Genomic DNA, 18,309 nt, shown 5'->3' with positions numbered 1-18,309 from the left:
CTCAGAAGCCAGAGTTTTGGCCACACTCAGTCGTTCCCAAAAGGGAAAAGACGGAGGAAGGGAACGTTTATTACATCAAGCAAGCTTTACGTTGTACATGTTGCCTTTTTCACACAACAAACGTGTGACCTCCAGGAATGACTCTTGTACACCCAGGCTCCTAGGAGGGAAGGTTCTCTAGGCAAGACCTGTTTCCGCAGAGCCAGGAGCGAGCAGAAGCCTCTTGGCTACAAGATGAGCACCTAAGGCTGTAGAGGCATTCGGTTTGCTGGGCTGCAGGGTTAAGCATGGAGGCAAACACCTATGTCACGGAACAGCCTGGCTGAACCAAGACGGGAGGGCGGGGGGAGGAGGAGGGCTTTGCTGAGCACAGGCTGCACTTAGCAGTGTAGGGCCACCAGCAGGCAGAAGCACAGGGAGACCCTGACGTGTGTGTGTAGTCAATCTGAATGTCTGCTCATTACTGATGCTAACTAAGGATGCAGAGGGGAGCTCCCTGAAGGAGCTCCTAGGCTACAGGGTGTTGAGGTACAGAAGCAAGCCACTGTGGAACAGGACACGCGCCCGCGTGCTGAGTGAGCACAAGAGTTCCAACAAAGGGGATGGGCTTCTAGTGGCCCCTTCTCAGAGGAGGACGTGGGTCTCGACACAGTACAAGGGACTCAGTGGAGAGTCAGGGAAAGCCAACACTGGCACAGGGTCAGGGAACACGTGGAAACGGCGCTGGAAAGGACACTGAATGCATTACTGCAAGGTTTCTATCCCCTAGGATGAAGGTTCCCGATTCTGTTCCGCCCGTCACAGCACAAATGAAGGCATTAGAGCCACCTGGGAGCTTGCTAACACTACAGAGTCACAGCCACGCCCCTGGGGAGTCGGGTTCAGCGGGCCTGGGGTGCGGCCAGAAATCTATTTTTAACAAGCTCCAGCAGTGACTCTGAAGGCTGGCCAGGTTTGGGACCCTGAGACGATGAAGAGCAGCTGCAGAAGGGTTTTACACAGTTGATCGGCGCCTCTGACCACAGCACTTAGTCAATGAAGCTGAGCAAACAGAAGAATGAATTATTGACTGTGGTTGTGGTTGAGCGGAGCAGAAATGATGACAGGTGAGCCTGCAGAGGGTGCTCGCCGTGTGCCAGGCCTCGGGGTGTGCAGATCTCACGCACTCTCTCCTGGCTCCTCGTGCTGCCCCTGGGAGGCGAGTGCAGGGCCCGGTGCAGGATGGGAGGCCCCGGTTCAAACACTGGAAATTTCAAGATGGAGACAGCAGAGCACTGTGCCAAGCGTGGGGCCCTTCGAGGCTGGGCCCCGGTGCACCGGTCCCGGCGGCACATCCACGAAGCTGGCTGAGGCAGACACTGATATTGCACCAGTGAGGGGATTTCCAGAAGCCAGGGAAGGACTACACTGCAGGGCTGCCATTCCTTAAGATTTCCAAGCCTTGAAAGCACTTGCAAGAGCTACATGCAAGCAAACTAAGGACATCACACATCTGTGCAGTGCGGTGGCTACTCTAGGGCCTGGAGGCCTTCAAGGAAGGCTCGTGGAGGAGGTGGGTGTTAGTGGGACTTCAGGAGACCGGCAGACCTGGACGGTGGCAAAGAAGTCAACAAGCAGCCAGAAGAGAAGACAGGGCCAGCACAGCCGTTCAGTGGTTAGAGACGGGCCAAGGGGTCTGGAGCGAGAACACACAGATGGGGCCCGGGGCAGGGGTGCAGGACAGGCAGGGCACCTGTGTGGGCAGAGGTCACCCTAGAGCAGGCAGGGAGGGGACATGAAAATGCCCACCACGTTACAGGAACGCTTGCTTACAAATGTGATTGCACATGGAAAGCAGGAAGTGCTGTGTTGGGGGCGGGGGGGGGGGGGGCAGGGAATGGAGGACAGACAGGCAGAAGGGCAAAACTAGCCTCCTAACTGGCAGGAGGCCGGAGTGGTCAGAGCCTGAAGGCCGGGAGAGGGTGTGGGACCAGGCTGAAGACGGCTATGGGGCCACAGCACAGCAGGGCCCTGCATAAGCTCAGACTTTATCCAGGAGGACTTTGAAGCAGAGATGTGACAAGATCCAATTTGCAATTTTAAAAGAATGCCCGCCTGTGGGAAAGTGAGGAAATAAAGCGGAGACGCCACGGTATGGGACGGAGCAGCAAATTACAACGGAGATTATCACGCAATTGCAATTATTCAGCACTTACTGTGTGTAGACCCTTAACAATTCCTGCCAAAGGGTCCTGCTGCAGCCCTCTAAATGAATGGTTTGGGGGCACTTCTAGAATACAAAGGACTTAAACATGAAGGATGTGCTAGAGAAATCAGGTGTGGGGCTCCTCAGCTGCCCCACTCAACGTGGACTCCCTGGTCTGAACCTTCCTGCTTCCCTGGGGCATCAGGCTGTGCCCGGCTGATAGGCTCTGCAGCCCTCCCTCCCTTGGCCAGCCTCCCTTCCTTGCAGATGGTCCTTTCTGGCTCCTCCTTCAACTTTTTAAAAAGTTGCCATTTGTAAGGGTTCTGGTTTAGCATGCGCCCCATTCTGCACGATTTCCCTGGGCAACCTAACCTGCATCCATACTCAAGCTGCCCTCACACACCAGCCTGCCTTTCCCAATTCTGTCTCCTGTCACTCACTTTTCCCTCTACCAGGAAGAGGGAAAGTCCTGTAAACCTCTGAATATGCCATGTTTTTTTTTTCATGCTTTAGTCTGACTCTTTATCCATGCTGCTCTCCTTCCTAGAATCTCCATTTTTTCCTTACCTACCCTCCAAACTCCTATCCATCCCTCAAGACCCCACCTAATCATATCTTCTTTGTTAGAACCTTCCCTGGGCTTGTTCCGGGATCACAGAGGTTCCCCCCCCCCTCCCCCCCCCCCCCGCCGCTGTCTCCAGTTCTCACAATATACTTGAAGCATCTGATACGAGTCTGCCTTCCTAACATGACTGTGACCTCAAGAGCAGGGCCAAAGCTCATCAGTTTTGTACTCCATTTTCTAGGACGATTTCTGACCTAGGGTAGACAACTGTTGAACATATGTTGACCACATTAAGTGCTCAGCCTACTCCATTAAAACCTTTGGATCTTTTTGACATAAATGGCTATAGCATCTATTGTTTCTGTGCATGTGTGTTTGCCAATTAGACTCAAGCAGTCTCCTCTGAGACCATGCATCCCACTCCTCTGTGCTCTGAGGAAAACAGGCATGATGGAAGAAGAGATCAGTACTCGTGGAATCTATGGGAGGTGGAGGGCGGGGGGAGGATAGAGAAGAGGTTTCTGATCTCCTACTCTAGACAATGTATGGTTTTCACAGTCCATGTGAAATTAAAAGAGCATTCAAGTTGCAGACCCAGCTGTGCCTCTTACAGAGTCATTGCTCCATAGCAACGTGTTGAACTGAAATGAAGTTACCCAAAACTCCAGCTACAGTGGTTCCTGCAAGAGTATGATGCAGCATTCAGAGGGCAGGAAGAGAGGCCCCGGACCAGAGACAGCTTTGGGGAGAAGAGTTCCCTATGCTGCAAATAGAGGCCCTTCGCTTCTGTTGTTTGGCCACAGGAAGGAGGGGACGTGGGAACAAACAGGAGGTTGAAAAGGCTCAGCAAGGCCTCCCTTAATGAGGATGGACAGTTGGGGCCGAGGGGACAGATAACCTGTGGTTAAAGAGGAAGAAAAAGTCACCTGCTGAAGGAGAAGTGGCCCAGGGGCGCTGCGGTGTCAGATTAGCCTGAAAATGACAGACGACAGGAACCAGGGAGGCTCTGCATTCAGCGGCGTCTCAGAGCAAAAGGAAATTCTACGTCCCCCGGGGTCAGGGGGGACCCCACACCAGGCACTGGGCTGAGTTTCTTTACATATACCCCTCGCCTAATCTTCCCAGCAACCTTTTCAGATAAGAATAGTTAACTCTATTCAATAGAACAGGGGACTGGGGCTTTTGAGGTAAAGCTGACAAACAGAAAGCTGGGAATTAATGAAAAGGTTAGTTTATGTGTCCTCCGGAGATTATTACCGTTACCCGAAAATTGCCCTGATGTATCGTCTTGACTACCGGCTACACAGAGTGAGGACTGCACGGTCCATCCCTAGGCCCCTCTTGAAAGTGACGTCAAGGACGCAACATCTCTGCCACTTGCTAGCCTGAGGACCCTGGAAGGCCACAGTCCCTCTAATACCACCTCACAAAGGGAAAAACAACAGCGTGGGACAACCCACGGCCCAACCACAAACCCAGGGAGGCAGAGCGGTGGCGGTGGTGAACGGTATTGGCCCTGCAGTCAGCCTGACGCGGGTTCAAACCCCAGCACTGCCCTAGGCGCTGGGTGCCCTTCAGTGAGGGTATGTTGCCTGCTGGTGCACACCTCGCTACGAGGCAGAGCAGACAGTCAGTGTCGGTGACAATTTCACATACAGATCCTATTCTGATTCTTCCTGCTCCTGCCATTGTTTTAGAGTCCTGTTCATGAGGGCCTCAGCCCAGGACCATTACAGAACCCACTGGTGTCCTCTCTATGTGGGAGAATGAAATCCCACTGCCCCACCATTGGGACGTCCTGCCAGCTCCAGCCCATCCCTCCTCTCTGAACTTGTCCTGTTCACGGTCCCTGCACTCACCTCCTCCAACCAGCAACCTGAACTCTCATTCCTGCCTCAGGGCCTCTGTACTTGCTGTTCCCTCTGCCTTAAACACACTTCCCCCAGCTCCCCAGAAGCTGGCTTCTCCCCCGCGCAGGCCACCCCCTAGATGTCTGCTGGGGCACCTCTCCTCCAGCCGCTTGCTCCTATGACACCCCACTTTCTTCTCTGCAGACCCCTCCCACTCTGCAGGACTGTCCGATTCACTTCCAAATCACCAGAACATGATCTCCACTACACTTTCTCTTTCCACCAAAGCCCTAGTGCCTAGAACAGTGCCCTGCACACAGTGGGTGCTTAAAAATATGAGAGCCTTGTAAGATTACCTAATGCCTGAACGAAAGGGTGAATCTGATTCTGACCTGTACTTAGAGACAGTGTGGGGAGACTTACGGGAAAACTTCCCATTTGTCTCTTTCTCATCCCCAGGACAGGGTTGGTTAAGTGTTTGGAAAATGCAACTATTTCTGCTTCGTGAATATTTTTACATAAACATAAACACATTCATCGCGGCATTGCTTAAAATGCAAAAAAATGGAATAAAATATCAAATAATAGGGGACTGGTTAAAAAATTATGGTACAACTGTCTGACCAAATAATTTTACAGCCATTTAAAACATTTTAGAAGACTGTAACAGCCAGAGCCCGTGCCTGTTACTATAGCATCTGGTGGGAAGATACAAAGGCCTAATTTTCACACTTGAAGTTGTGACTGGTTAACTCAATACCTTGGCTTCTTTCCCATAACCTCATGGTCTAAAGAGATTAAGGGAACGCACCATTCATGATGCTGGGTGTTGCTGGCAGAGGAAAGAAGGAAGCAGCCAGGTGCTTCAGCAGACCGTGGACACTAGATGCTCTTCTGAAGCACCCAATCCAGAGGGGTTAGAAGAACGAGTACTCCATGGCATCCAACAAAACTGAAAAGTGTAAGACAGTGATGGCTGCTGGTGCCCCCAAAGACACCAAGTTCAGTGAAGTCACTTCAAGGGGCCCCAAAGTCATTGATTACTCTGTGAGCAGAGCAATGTGTTTTAGATTTTAAGAGTGTTCATAAAGATCACTAGCAGGCCAGAAAGACACCAAGACTCAGGAAACCCGCTCTACCTAGGGGGGCACCTAGAGATGAAGACCTTCTAGAACCATCCCTAGTAGGCCTCGGACCACTGGAACAAGGGATCGACCATCAGAGGCCAACAATCTCTGCCACTTGACTCAAATGATGGCTCACTATTCCCAAATCTGTTTGGTAACTGGGGAATTCCAACTAGAAGAGCCCCTAAATCCTAGGGGAGCTTTATCTAATGTTCCTCCCCATTCCCCACCGGGGAACAGCCTGGAGGAGACAGGCACGCCCTGCTGAGTGATCACCTCTCTCCGCAGGAGGGGCTGGCGGTTCTGTAACAAATAGGTCAGCATCACACATGCTGCTGACAAGGGCTCTGGCTAAATAGATGCTGAGGGAAATTTCATTTTTTTTCCCCCAAGTCAGTTTTAGGCACCTTATTCAATTAACATGGCCACTAAGCTGCAGACAGCTCCATATAAAAGCCCCTCAGTTATAGAATACATTTTATTATGTGACAATAGTTGCCAGCACGATTTATTTCCTTTGATGGGATTCTGCTTTTTCCTTGTTAATTTAAATCTGTATTTTCTAGTGCTGATTCCAGGTCTGTGTGAATTTTTAAAATGTTACCATTAATCTTCTGGACCCAGTGGCCACATATAATGAAGATGGCTCTGCCCAGGCGGCCGTGATGCCTGCTGTCCTCTCGAACTGTCAGAGGGCAGCATGGAGGGAACGGTGGCTGGTGAGGCAGAGGCAGACTCAAGGTGGGAGACAGACGTCACTTTTATCTCTCACCTCTTATATACGCGTGGGTGCACACATGTTCACGCACATATGCAGAACAAACTTTGTGGTGTGAAATTACAGCTCCCATTCTGTTTTTCCGGGGCTGACAGCTGTATTAGACCCACCTTCGGGGGGGCAGGAGATCTCCGTGTGTGCTCCAGGGACCTCTGGACACTTTCAGGGAGTCCATAGGGTCACAACTATTTTCATAATCATACCAAGACACTGGGGTGCCTGGGTGGCTCAGTCGATTAAGCATCAGACTTCAGCCCAGGTCATGACCTCACAGTTTGTGAGTTCAAGCCCCATATCGGGCTCGGTGCTGACAGCTCAGAGTCTGGAGCTTGCTTTGGATTCTGTCTCCCTCTCTCTTTGCCCTTCCCCTGCTTGCACTCTTGCTCGCTCTCTCTCAAAAATAAACATTAAAAAAAATAATAATACCAAAACACCCCTCCTCTTACAAGCAGAAAGAAGTTTTCAGAAGCTGCGGGACTTCTGAGGTCATCGCTCGCTCTAATGTCTCCTTGCATATTCTTGTGTTTCACGTGTTTCTCAGTTTTAATTTCTAATAAGGTAATTATAGATAAACATAAGCCACTTAAACAAAAAGCTCTTTGGAATCCCCAATTTTTAAAACTATGAAAGTCTTAGACCAACCAGCTTAAAGACCACTATTGTAGGACAATGTGTTGGAACTCTGCAAAAGCCTGAGGTCTGAAGCTGGTGGGGTGGGGTTTAGAAGAGTAGTAAGAAAAAGAACAAAGGCTTGGTCTTAGTATTCCTCATTAAAGAAAAAGGTGCTTGTGGCCAAAAGTTAAAAAATGTTCACAAGCGGAAAAAAGAGAGGACAAGACTTACTTGCTAAGGCCAAGCAAGTAACTATTTCCAAGAATTTAGTTCATAATAAAGTAGTCTAGGGGCGCCTGGGTGGCTCATTCAGTTAAGCGTCCGACTTCGGCTCAGGTGATGATCTCACAGTTCGTGAGTTCGAGCCCCGCGTCGGCCTCTGTGCTGACAGCTCAGAGCCTGGGGCCTGCTTCGAATTCTGTGTCTCCCTTTCTCTCTGCCCCTCCCCCGCTCATGCTCTGTCTCTCTCTCCTTCAAAAATAAATAAACACATTTAAAAAAATTTAAAAAAAAGAATAAAGTAGCCTAAAATATTTGAAGGTTTTGCTTTAACCTATTATTCATTTACCTGAACCCTGCAAGGGGGAATCGCAGAGCTAGAACATGTTTGTCAAAAAAAAAAAAAAAAAAAAAAATTATATACATACATATAGAAAGGAAAAGAGACACAGCAGGAATAAAAATAGGAAATGACCCAAGAGATTCACAGTAACTATTCTAGAGAAGATGAAAGGAAGGGACAAAATTATGAAGTCCAGAAGGCCTAGGGTTTGATACACTCTGATTAAATGCATCTTGATTTAACAGCCTCAGCAGAGTGGGAAGGGGACAGTGCCTAGACGGCCAGCCAGTAAAGAGGAGTCAGGTGTCTGGCTATAGTAACTGGATCATGACACTCGTCACATGAGAGCTACCTCACAGTTCCCCGATGAGCCTGTGAATCCCTTTTCTGAATGGTAGTGAGCAAACAGAGAATATAAACTTGTATTTGGGGAACAAGGCCAGAAGTGGCAGACCGCTCTGGATGGAAACAGCAGATCTTCAAAATACGGGGGAATAACAGTTGTTTATTCATTCACACTGGGACAAAGAATTGACAGTTGAAAAAAAATCAAATCAGGGGGATGAAAGCGTACGTGCCCTAGAAAAACCAGGACTGTAGGGTTTGTAGGGCCAGTGATGGCTCTGGCCAGTCTCCTCTCACAGAGACTCTACAAAAACTAAAGAAGACAGAGAAAGGTAATGAAGATTCAGGATGTCTCCCAAGTAATGAGCACTTAAATGAGATGTGGGAAGAAGTCATACATCCTGCCATTTGGTCAACACCCAGTCTAGAAATACATATCCTCACACCTAGGTCTATAAAAAAGGTCACACAACAAGAAATTCTCTCTAAAAAAAGAATTTACTGTAGGATACAGAGAAAGTTATCTGCATTAGAAATACAGAAATAAAATTTAAGAAAACCTGTATCAGTAGTATCGTGGAAATCCCCCCAAATTTTCCGGAATGTATAGAAAGAATACAGAGATGATGAGGAAAACTATGATAAATACAGAAAACCAATCTCAACATTCTCAGTGTTAGAAAGAAATCAGAATAATTAAAAGTAACAACCATAAAAAAAAAAAAAGTTTAAAGCTTGCCTAATCAAAAGAAAAAAATACCCAACCAAATATAGAAGTCAACAGGGCTTCCAGCATTCCAAGCAAAAATCAATAAAGACTCATGGCTAAATAAATCCTGACTTCCAGACTCCCTAATTTCAAGACTTAGTATAAAGCTACAATAATCAATACAGTGTGGTATTAGGGCATAAAGATAGACCTATAAATCAATGCAACAGAATGGAGAGTCCAGACATAGACCCACACATATACGATCCATGGATTTTCAGCAAAGGTGCCTAGACAATTCAATGAAGAAAGGGTAATCTTTTCAACAAATGGTGTTGGAACTAGATAGCCACACGTAAATAAATGAATCTTGAGGTTTTCCTCACACCATTGATAAAATGACCCGAGACTCACAGAACTGTTCTTAGAAAAAAGGAAAGAGGGGCGCCTGGGTGGCTCAGTCGGTTAAGCGTCCGACTTCAGCTCAGGTCACGATCTCGCGGTCCATGAGTACGAGCCCCGCGTCGGGCTCTGGGCTGATGACTCAGAGCCTGGAGCCTGCTTCCGATTCTGTGTCTCCCTCTCTCTCTGCCCCTCCCCCGTTCATGCTCTGTCTCTGTCTCAAAAATAAACATTAAAAAAAAATTAAAAAAAAGAAAAAAGGAAAGAGAAGGGGCAAATTGTTAAGTCTAGAAGTCCTAGAGTTTGATACTTTAATTTAAATGCATCTTGATTTCATAGGCATAGCATGGCCTCTTTTAGAGGAAAACGAAGGGGAACACTTTTGTGACCCTAGGTTTAGCAAAAATTTCTTAAATAAGACACAGAAAAGCACAAACTATACAAGAAAAAAAAAATCAATCAACTTCAACATCTAAAACTCTTTTTAATGTTTATTTATTTATTGGGAGGGGAGGTGCAGAGAGAGAATCCCAAGCAGGCTTCCTGAGGTCAGCACAGAGCCCAATGCCAGGCTTGAACTCACGAATTGGGAGAACATGACCTGAGTCGAAATCAAGAGTCAGACACTTAACTAACTGAGCCGCCTAGGCACCCCAAAACTCTTATTCTTTAAAAGATATGTTACGGGGCACCTGGGTGGCTCATGGTTAAGCGTCCGACTTCAGCTCAGGTCATGATCTCACAGTCTGTGAGTTTGAGCCCCGTGTCAGGCTCTGTGCTGACAGCTCAGAGCCTGGAGCCTGCTTCTGTGTCTCCCTCTCTCTCTGCCCCTTCCCTGCTCATGCTCTGTCCCTGTCTCAAAAATAAATAAAAACATTTTTTAAAAATTAAAAAAAATAAAATAAAATAAATAAAAGATGTGTTACAAAAATGAAAAGACAAGCCACAGACCTGAAGAAGATAACTGCAAAACACATATCCAATTTATAGCCAGTATTTATACTGAACTCTTACAACTTAATACAAGACAAATAATCCAGTTAAAAAAAAAATGGTCAAAAGATCGGAACAGACACTTCACTAGAGAAAATGTGCAATCAGCACACGAAAAGATGTTCAACCTCACTGATCATTAGGAAGTACAGATTGAGGCCTCAGTGCAATACTACCACACATCTTCTAGAATGGCAAAAATTAAACAGGCTAAAAATATCAATCTGTTGGCAAGGTCGAGGAGCAACTGGAACTCGTATGTGTCGTTGGTGGGAATGTAAAATGGTACAACTGCAGGAAAGAGTTTGCAGTTTCTTAGAAAGTTTGACATACCCCATCATGCAAGCCAGCCATTATGCTTCTTGATTTTTACCCAAGAGAAATGAAAGGATAAGTCTGTACAAAAAATCGGACACAGGGGGCGCCTGGGTGGCTCGGTCAGTTAAGTGTCGGACTCTTGATTTTGGCTCAGGTCGTGATCTCACAGTTCTTGAGTTTGAGCCCTGCATCGGGCTCAGCGCGGACAGTGTGGAGCCTTCTTGGGATTCTCCGTCTCTCCTCTCCGCACCTCCCCACCCCCCCCGCCACCCTTCCCCTGCTCGCTCTCTCTCAAAATAAACATTAAAAAAAAGACTTATACACAAATGTACTAAACAGCTATCTGTAATAATAAAAACTAAAAACAAGCTAAATGTCCAGTGATTTGATAAATATATCACAGTATGTATATCCATGCAATGGATACTACTCAACAATAAAAAAGAAACTGCTGACAAACCCAAGGTGGGTAAATATCAAGATAATTATGCCAAGTCAAAAATAAAGTAAAAAGTTCATGTGGGATCATTCCGTTATATTATGTAAAGTTCTAGAAAATGCCAACTAACCCATAGGGATAGAAAGCAGATCAGCGCCTGCCTGAGGAGGGAGGGTGTACTATGAAGGAGGACAAGGGGGTTTTGGGGGTGGTGGGTATATTCCAGGATGATTTTGGTGCTGGCAGCATATGTCAAAGCTCATCAAATTCTACTTTAAATGGGTGCAGTTTATCCTAGATTGAGTATACTTTAGTGAAGCTGAAAATACTTCCCTGATCTAAAAAAGAAGACAAAAACACCTAAAGAAAGAAGCCAACCGGGCTGACGGTCCTCCAGAAATGGCAGTGAAGAGAGACCCACTGCGAGACGAATCCTGGCAGACACCGACAGTGACTTCAGACTTTTCCTCTATCATACTACTTGCCTCAAGACAAAGGAGCCACAGAGGTTCTGAAGGAAGACAGCGCTGAATTCCAGCAATTTCTTATTCCCTCAAGTTGTCTTTCACAGGTGAAGACGCTGACAAAGTAAGACCATTCACGTCCCTTTCTCTGAAAGAAATACATTCCAACATGCGCCAAAGGATTTGAAGTTAAGACTTAAGAGTGGGGAAGAAAGCAGAACAAAGGCCCTGCGTTTTTTCTTTCCCTCTAGAAATGGAGCCTGAGGAAATAACCGGAAATGTGGGAAAAGACTTACTGAAGATAAAAACAGGCAAATAACCTTAGCGACATTTTCGGAGGGCTTCCCCTTCACATGCATCACATAACCCCCACCCGAATCCTACAACTGGGCGCTGAGATCATCTCTGTTTGACAGATGGCCTCGGAAAGGCTCAGCAGCTTGCCTGGGGGGGTGGGGGGACACAGCTTGGATTTGAACCCTGATGGGGAAAACTACAAAATTCAGCTCAGAATCGTGACGCTCTACTCAAACACCAGAGCGTTAGGTTATAAATATGACATAATTTATGGAACATTATAAAGTCTCTGATCCAAAATACTTTGCAGATATAAAATGATGTTTACAGGTTTTCTGGGTGGAACTGGGGGAGGGTGCTGACCATGTTATTGGGAGCGTGAACTCAGCTGCAGGAGAGGCGTGGATGCATCCTTGCAGCTGTGTTTGTCAGAGCAGTGAATTGGGAAAATGTTCATTTTAATACTGAACTAGGACAGAAGAAGAAGGAAAATGCCAGACTTTTTCTATCACCACAGCCAAATCTCAAAGACTCAGTTGTTTGATCAAAATGAAACACAACAAACCCTGAGTAGGAAACAACCCTACACACATTGTTATTTCTGTGGGTACCCATATACGTAACAGGCACCCAAGAACCAAAGGGACCTGAAAGGATACATCAGATCACAGCAGAGATGGCCCTGGGCTGGTGGCAGGGCTGGGATCACAGTGTGGACCACGGACGTCTGAGCTGAGAGTGTGGATCCCCCTCCCCCTTCATATATTTTTATGTGTTAATTTTTTCTAATGGGAAGTTATTCTTCTTTTTATCAGTAAAAGGAAGACGGCAGAGGCCAGAAGTTGCCGGGTGTGTTAGCTGAGCAAACGTATACGAAAGCAAACAGCACAGCACTCGGTGCTAAAGGAACATCTTGTTTTCCAGCTAACCTGCCTGCTGGTGGACAAGGACCAGAGGTAGCGTGCAAAAGAAAGTAACACAATGGGGAGGGGGGAGGAGGAATAGAATATGCAAAAGCCACAATAACTGAGTGGAGGTGGTCGGGGGAGAAAGAACACGGCAAATGGCTAAATGAAATTCCACTTTATTCCTGCAAAACACCATTGGGAAGAAGTCATCTGTGACACACAGCTTCTGTGCCAGGTGTAAGGACGTGCTTAATGAATGCCATTTAATGAAGAAAAAGGCTCTTATAAAACACCTGGCACAAGCAGGGTGAGGGAGTCACAGGAAAGGGGACCCTCGCTGCACCTGCTGGCATTTTAATAAGCACCTTCTAGAGCGTCCGCTCTCCAAGGCTGGTCAACGGTGTCAGAATGAGGTCCCTGACCATTGCCCACACTCGCTGACAGTTTGGGCAAGCTTATTTCTTAAGGACCATATGCTCAGGTATCAGATCGCCCTGGATGGTAATTAAAATGAATCATTTTCAGCTGGAAAGCCCGACCAGCACCGGTATCCTCAAAGACTTCGCAGAGGGTTCCCACTCCAGGTCCCCTGTGCTTCCAAACTGAGTTCTGAGTTAGATTTAGATCTGTGAAGACCCAGAGATAATGGGAGATAATGTTGCGATTTTTTCTTGCAATTTCATTCCACTGAGACTGAAAGTCTTGAGGACTTTAAGGACTCTAGGGCCTAAAATAATTTTCGGTCTGGGGAGTTTTCTTTTCTCGTTGATTTTGGAACCAACCTCAGAAAGAAATTACCACATGTAAGTTTCACTACCATTTTTAAGGGCTGATGAGACATTTTTCGTTTTGTTTTGTGACTGACACCAGCAGAGTCAAGTGAGGTTTTGTAAAACCTAAAAGACCTATTTCCTCTACGATGATCTTCACGATCTCACAAACTTTCTATGCTCAGACTTGAAACTGAATTCCAAATATACCCAATGAATTGATGCTGCCCAAGGGCAGACGGACTGAGGTATCGGCAGGCACACAAGGCTGCCATAGTCATATGTTGCGACTGACTCGGTCCGCCAGTTTTTAACTGAGCTCCTACTATATGCCAAGCACAGGTTTGGCACAGAGATCGTTTGAAAACCCAAATGATAAATGCGTATTACTAAGTGAAAGATGCCTATCTGAGAAGGCTACATGCTACTGGATTCCAATTCTAGGACGTTCTGGAAAAGACAAAACTGTGGAGACAGTAAAAAAGATGACTAGTTTCCAGGGGCTGGGAGAGAGGTGAATGGGCAGAACAGAGGATTTTCAAGGCAGTGAGGATACTCCGAATGATTTTATGACGACGGACATAGGTCATTATACATCTGTCCAAACCCACAGAATGTCCAACACCAAGAGCAAACCCAAACTATGGACTTGAGGGGATTACAATGTGTCAGTGTAGTTTCATCCCCGGTTTAAAAACAAACAAACAAACAAAGTACCACTCTGGTGAGGAATGTTGATAACAGGGAAGCTACGTACATGTGAGGACAGGGGATATATGAAAAATCTCTTCCCCTCAATTTTAGAGTGAGCTTACAACTGTGCTAAAAGAATAGAGTTTAAAAAAAAAAAATGAAAAGAGCCACGTGAGACTTCTATCTTTCCTCTTTAGGAATTTATCTATAAGTTAAATTGAAACATAAATTGCCTATATTGCAAAGTAAAAAAGCTCTAAATAGAAGGTATACAAGTAAGGTTCTAGGTTTTAATTTTAAAGCAATGGCATAAAACAACAAACATCTGTTGAGTGCCTACCCTGCACCAGGCACTCTGCTAAACCCTAGGAAGTGTCCAGTGCAGGGTCATGGAAGCTGTGGTCCCATCTGCTAAGAGGAAAGACCGTGGGTTGGGGGAGAAAAGGCCCCAACAATGAGACAGTAAAGCATGAGTCAAGACAATGAGCTAGGAGATGCCACAAGGTAAGAAACAGCAACGGTGGCTCCTGGAGTCAGGAAAGTGGGAGGTGGTTTCAGACTCCTGATGGTCAGGAGGTGGGGAAGGGGGGTGCATGACACGAAGCCTTTGTTCCTGCAATCATCTATTATTAGGACAGTTACCACTTACTGAGCACCTCAATTATTCTTCACGATTCACACTCATCCCTAATTGGCCCAACCCGGCAAGGTAAGTATTATTCTACTGACCAGGGGAAAGGAGGTTCAGAGAGGTTAAGGGACTTGCCCAAGGTCACAGAGCTAAAGAAACTGGCCGAGCTGGGATCTGACCCGATCCTTTTTTCCACTAGAACATGCCGTTTTGCCAAAATCACGCAAAGCACCAACCAAATGTACGGATTTGTTCATTTTCCATTCAAGCAGCTCGCGTGCCACGATCAATACAACTTCAGCCTACCAACTTGACTATATAATGAGTTTTCCTCATGGGCAACACAGACACCACGTTCTCCCAACCAAATCACTCTGCATTGGACAGGAAAACTGCCACTGGAAGACTAAGGAAATCACAATTCCAAACTCCCCAAGTTCCTCAACGTGCAGCTTGAAAGTATGTGCAGCTCGACAGCATATGGCAAATCAATTACTAGTTTAAATCTTAAAACAAAAACATGGCAAGTGTGGTGCAGAAATAATCAAGAACAACGGTTCAGTTTAGATTACAGTGGGCCACTAGAGTTTTGAATACAATTAATCATCATTCCAGGCAATGGGAAGCCATATTGACACTTATTCCTAATTTGAATATTTAATTAGGGTGAAGTTCTTCATCAAATTATCGCAGAACTGGGAGAAAGCCTGGAAGACTTACACAATTACTATCTTAACCCCTCACCAGCTGCTCACCTGTGAGCACAGCGATCCCCGCCCCAGCCCTGTGGGGGCCCCCCCGCACCCACAGTCTGGCTCCGTGAGAACTGGGCCGGAGAGGGGGGTGTGATTGAAGCTACGGCTGGGGCCGACAGGAGCCAAGTGGTGGCAACAGAGAGGTCTCAGGGAATGAGGTGCTCACGCTCCGACCGGACTCGGAAAGAAACCCTGGACCAAGACAGGAGGCCACGTGCACGAGGGCCCGCGGTGTGTCTGGTGGGGCACTTTCATGTGGCCCCCATTTAGTCCCCGGAACAATCTCCAAGGGAGACGGTCTTATCCCCACCTTCACAGAAGGGGTAACGGAGGCTCAGAGTAGCAAGATAACGCGCTCGAGGGAACACTGCTTGTGAGTGGTGTAAAGAAGGCCAAGTCACTCATTACACACCCCCCCCCCCCCCCGGACTCACCAGAAATAAGGACAAAGAGAAACGGAGGTAAAAAAAAAAAAAAAGTACAAATGTATTCAAAGCTGTATTTTAGATATCCAGCATTGGGTGTATAAATAAGGGGGTAGAGGTGGGGGGGGGGGTGCATTCCAAACCCAGGTACACTCAACAAGCATTCTCCAATTTAACTCTTGGATTCAAAATGTACCACCGGGCTCCCCACACTGGGGAGTCCTAAGGATGCTGTGGCCAGCTGCTCAGGAGGATGGGGCGTGGGGAGGGGCAGCAGAGCTCAAGGAAACGTCCTCGTACAGCGGACTGGAGGCCTGGGGTAGCCATCCAGCCCCTGCGCGGGGAGGCCTCGCAGAGGTGGGCGCTGCAGGGGTCCAAGGGGAGGGAAGTCAGTAACAGCCTAAGAAAATGTGGACTTTTCTTCTTTCAAAACGGCGACAGCTCCACAATCGCATCTGTAACTACCTATCGGTTTAGGCAAGAGACATCCTTTCCTTCGAGTACGGTCTTTCACTCTGGGACAAGACTTCTGACATTTCACAGATGCCCTGGGGTTCCGCGGGACCCAAAGTAAATTTTCGCGGGAAGTCTCCCTCAAGGCCCTCAGGACAGGACCAAAGGCTGACTTCACACACTGCACATGGCCACGGGAGGTCTTGAGTTCCTTCGGCTGAGCCGGCTGCCAGACGCCACAGGTGCTGTGGGCGAGGGACATCCTCCTCGTTGCAGATCAGTGGTTTTCTCTTAAAGGCTTGAGATGGGTTCATTTACCCTCTTGTGGAAATCGTCCAAACTCCATTTGCACTGGCCACTTCAGCAGGAGGCCGATTATCCAGACGGAGGGACGGGCTGCCCCGGGCAGAGTCTGCACGGCTCCCCTCCGGCCACAGCCGCCGCTCGGCCCCCTGCCTCGGCCAGGCCGGTGGCAGCAGCAGACCCAGGATCCATCACAGCCCCGCTCTGAGCTTGCCTCGTTGCGGGAGCAAACGGCGTCGGGAACTTTGAAACTTTCCTTTGTATATTACATTAATCCATATAAGAAAATCTCTTTTAATGAGGAGTGATGTAGTTACAAACTCTCCAGAGCCATAATTAGAGCAAACTAATTGAAGTTGTGTTTTGACACACTTTCCAAATTCACGGGTGCCGGATGACATATTCACAACACTGGTGGCGCACAACCATGGCGACGGCAAAATCATTAGGCTAATAACACTTATTTGCATTCTTATCACGCTGCAGCTCTCCTTTAAATACTGTTTCTACTATTGCTCCTTTACTGTAAGTTTCCACTGGAAGATATTAACAGTAATTATTACTACTTTAGTGGAATTTTAATGTTAAAGAATAACAATGTGCATTAACATACACTGAATGCCAATTCTTTTTAACCACTTTCAGAAGGTTTGGGGGTTCTTCCCGGCCAGCACCCCACAGCCTGAGGTGAGGGAGATGCTATTTTCAGCTTCTTTTAGGACAACCACTCAAAGCCCACACCCAGAGAGATCTGAAGCCAGGGTTTCAGAACTATTTTGTTTCAAATGTTTGATGAGGAAAATCTTTCTCCCCCACCCCCCCCTTTTTTTTTTCTACCCTTAAAGCACATTAAAATGAAATAGTTGAGAAATTTTTTCCAAGCAGTTAAAAAAAAAAAAAAATCAACAATTTACAACACGGTCTTTGGTAATAATACTAATGAATTCCAGGAGGACATGCTTTAACCACTCGGCCGCCACTCTCTCGGTGATTAAAGACAGACTTGGAAAAACTAGAACGTGAGAAAGACCAGTGGGGGTGGGGCAGTCCTGATCTGTCAATACTGAGGCCCTGTTTGCCACCAACAAGGCCAATTTTTTGGATGCTTAACTCAGACACTCACACACAGAGAGGAAGGCTCGACAGTTCTCAATAATGGTTATTAATGACTCCCTCCTCTAAAGTGACAAATTACTCTTGAAATTTAGAAATCGAAGAGGTATGAAGAGTGAATGAACATGACAGGAAATGCAGGGAGCACAAAGTTCCCGCTTACTCTAGGTGGAGAAGAGCGGGGCCCTGGAAGACAATTAAGGTCAAGGTCCCTCCTCTCTGGGTATTCAGAGGTTCTACTAGGGTGGTGACCACAGCCCTTCCTCAGCCAGGTTTCTCCCAGGACCTCGTGTGGGGTCACCAAGGGCAGCACAGTGCTGTCTGTCACACCTCACAGCCCGAAGTATAAAATGCTAGCTGGACCATAACTGGAGGGGAGACCTGGTCCCAGCCCCCCTGCCTCTCTCCACGTGCGTGGCATTAAGTCACCTCCAAGGGCCCCTCATTTGGAAACTTGGGGTTGGGGTAGGCAGTTGCTCAGACCGTGGGCTTCTACAGATACCTCGGGATCAAGAAAAACCACCACCACATCACTTACCAAGAGGGTACGGGGACAAAGGATGGCATGGGTTTAACAAGACACACCACTGTGTTCAATTTCAGAGTACTCAA

General features: G+C 47.1%; 1 protein-coding gene across 4 annotated transcripts in view; it reads right to left on the bottom strand.

The window, feature by feature from the left end:
- Positions 1-18,309, bottom strand: part of MVB12B (multivesicular body subunit 12B) — a 206,181-nt gene that overhangs the window by 97,253 nt on the left and 90,619 nt on the right. The gene's annotated exons all lie outside the window — the stretch shown is intronic.

This window comes from Panthera onca, chromosome D4 (genome assembly GCF_046562875.1).
Source record: "Panthera onca isolate mPanOnc1 chromosome D4, mPanOnc1 haplotype 2, whole genome shotgun sequence".
Taxonomy (NCBI): Eukaryota; Metazoa; Chordata; class Mammalia; order Carnivora; family Felidae; genus Panthera; species Panthera onca.
Note: the sequence above shows the minus strand (reverse complement) of the source record. Positions and strands in the feature narration are given on the sequence as shown.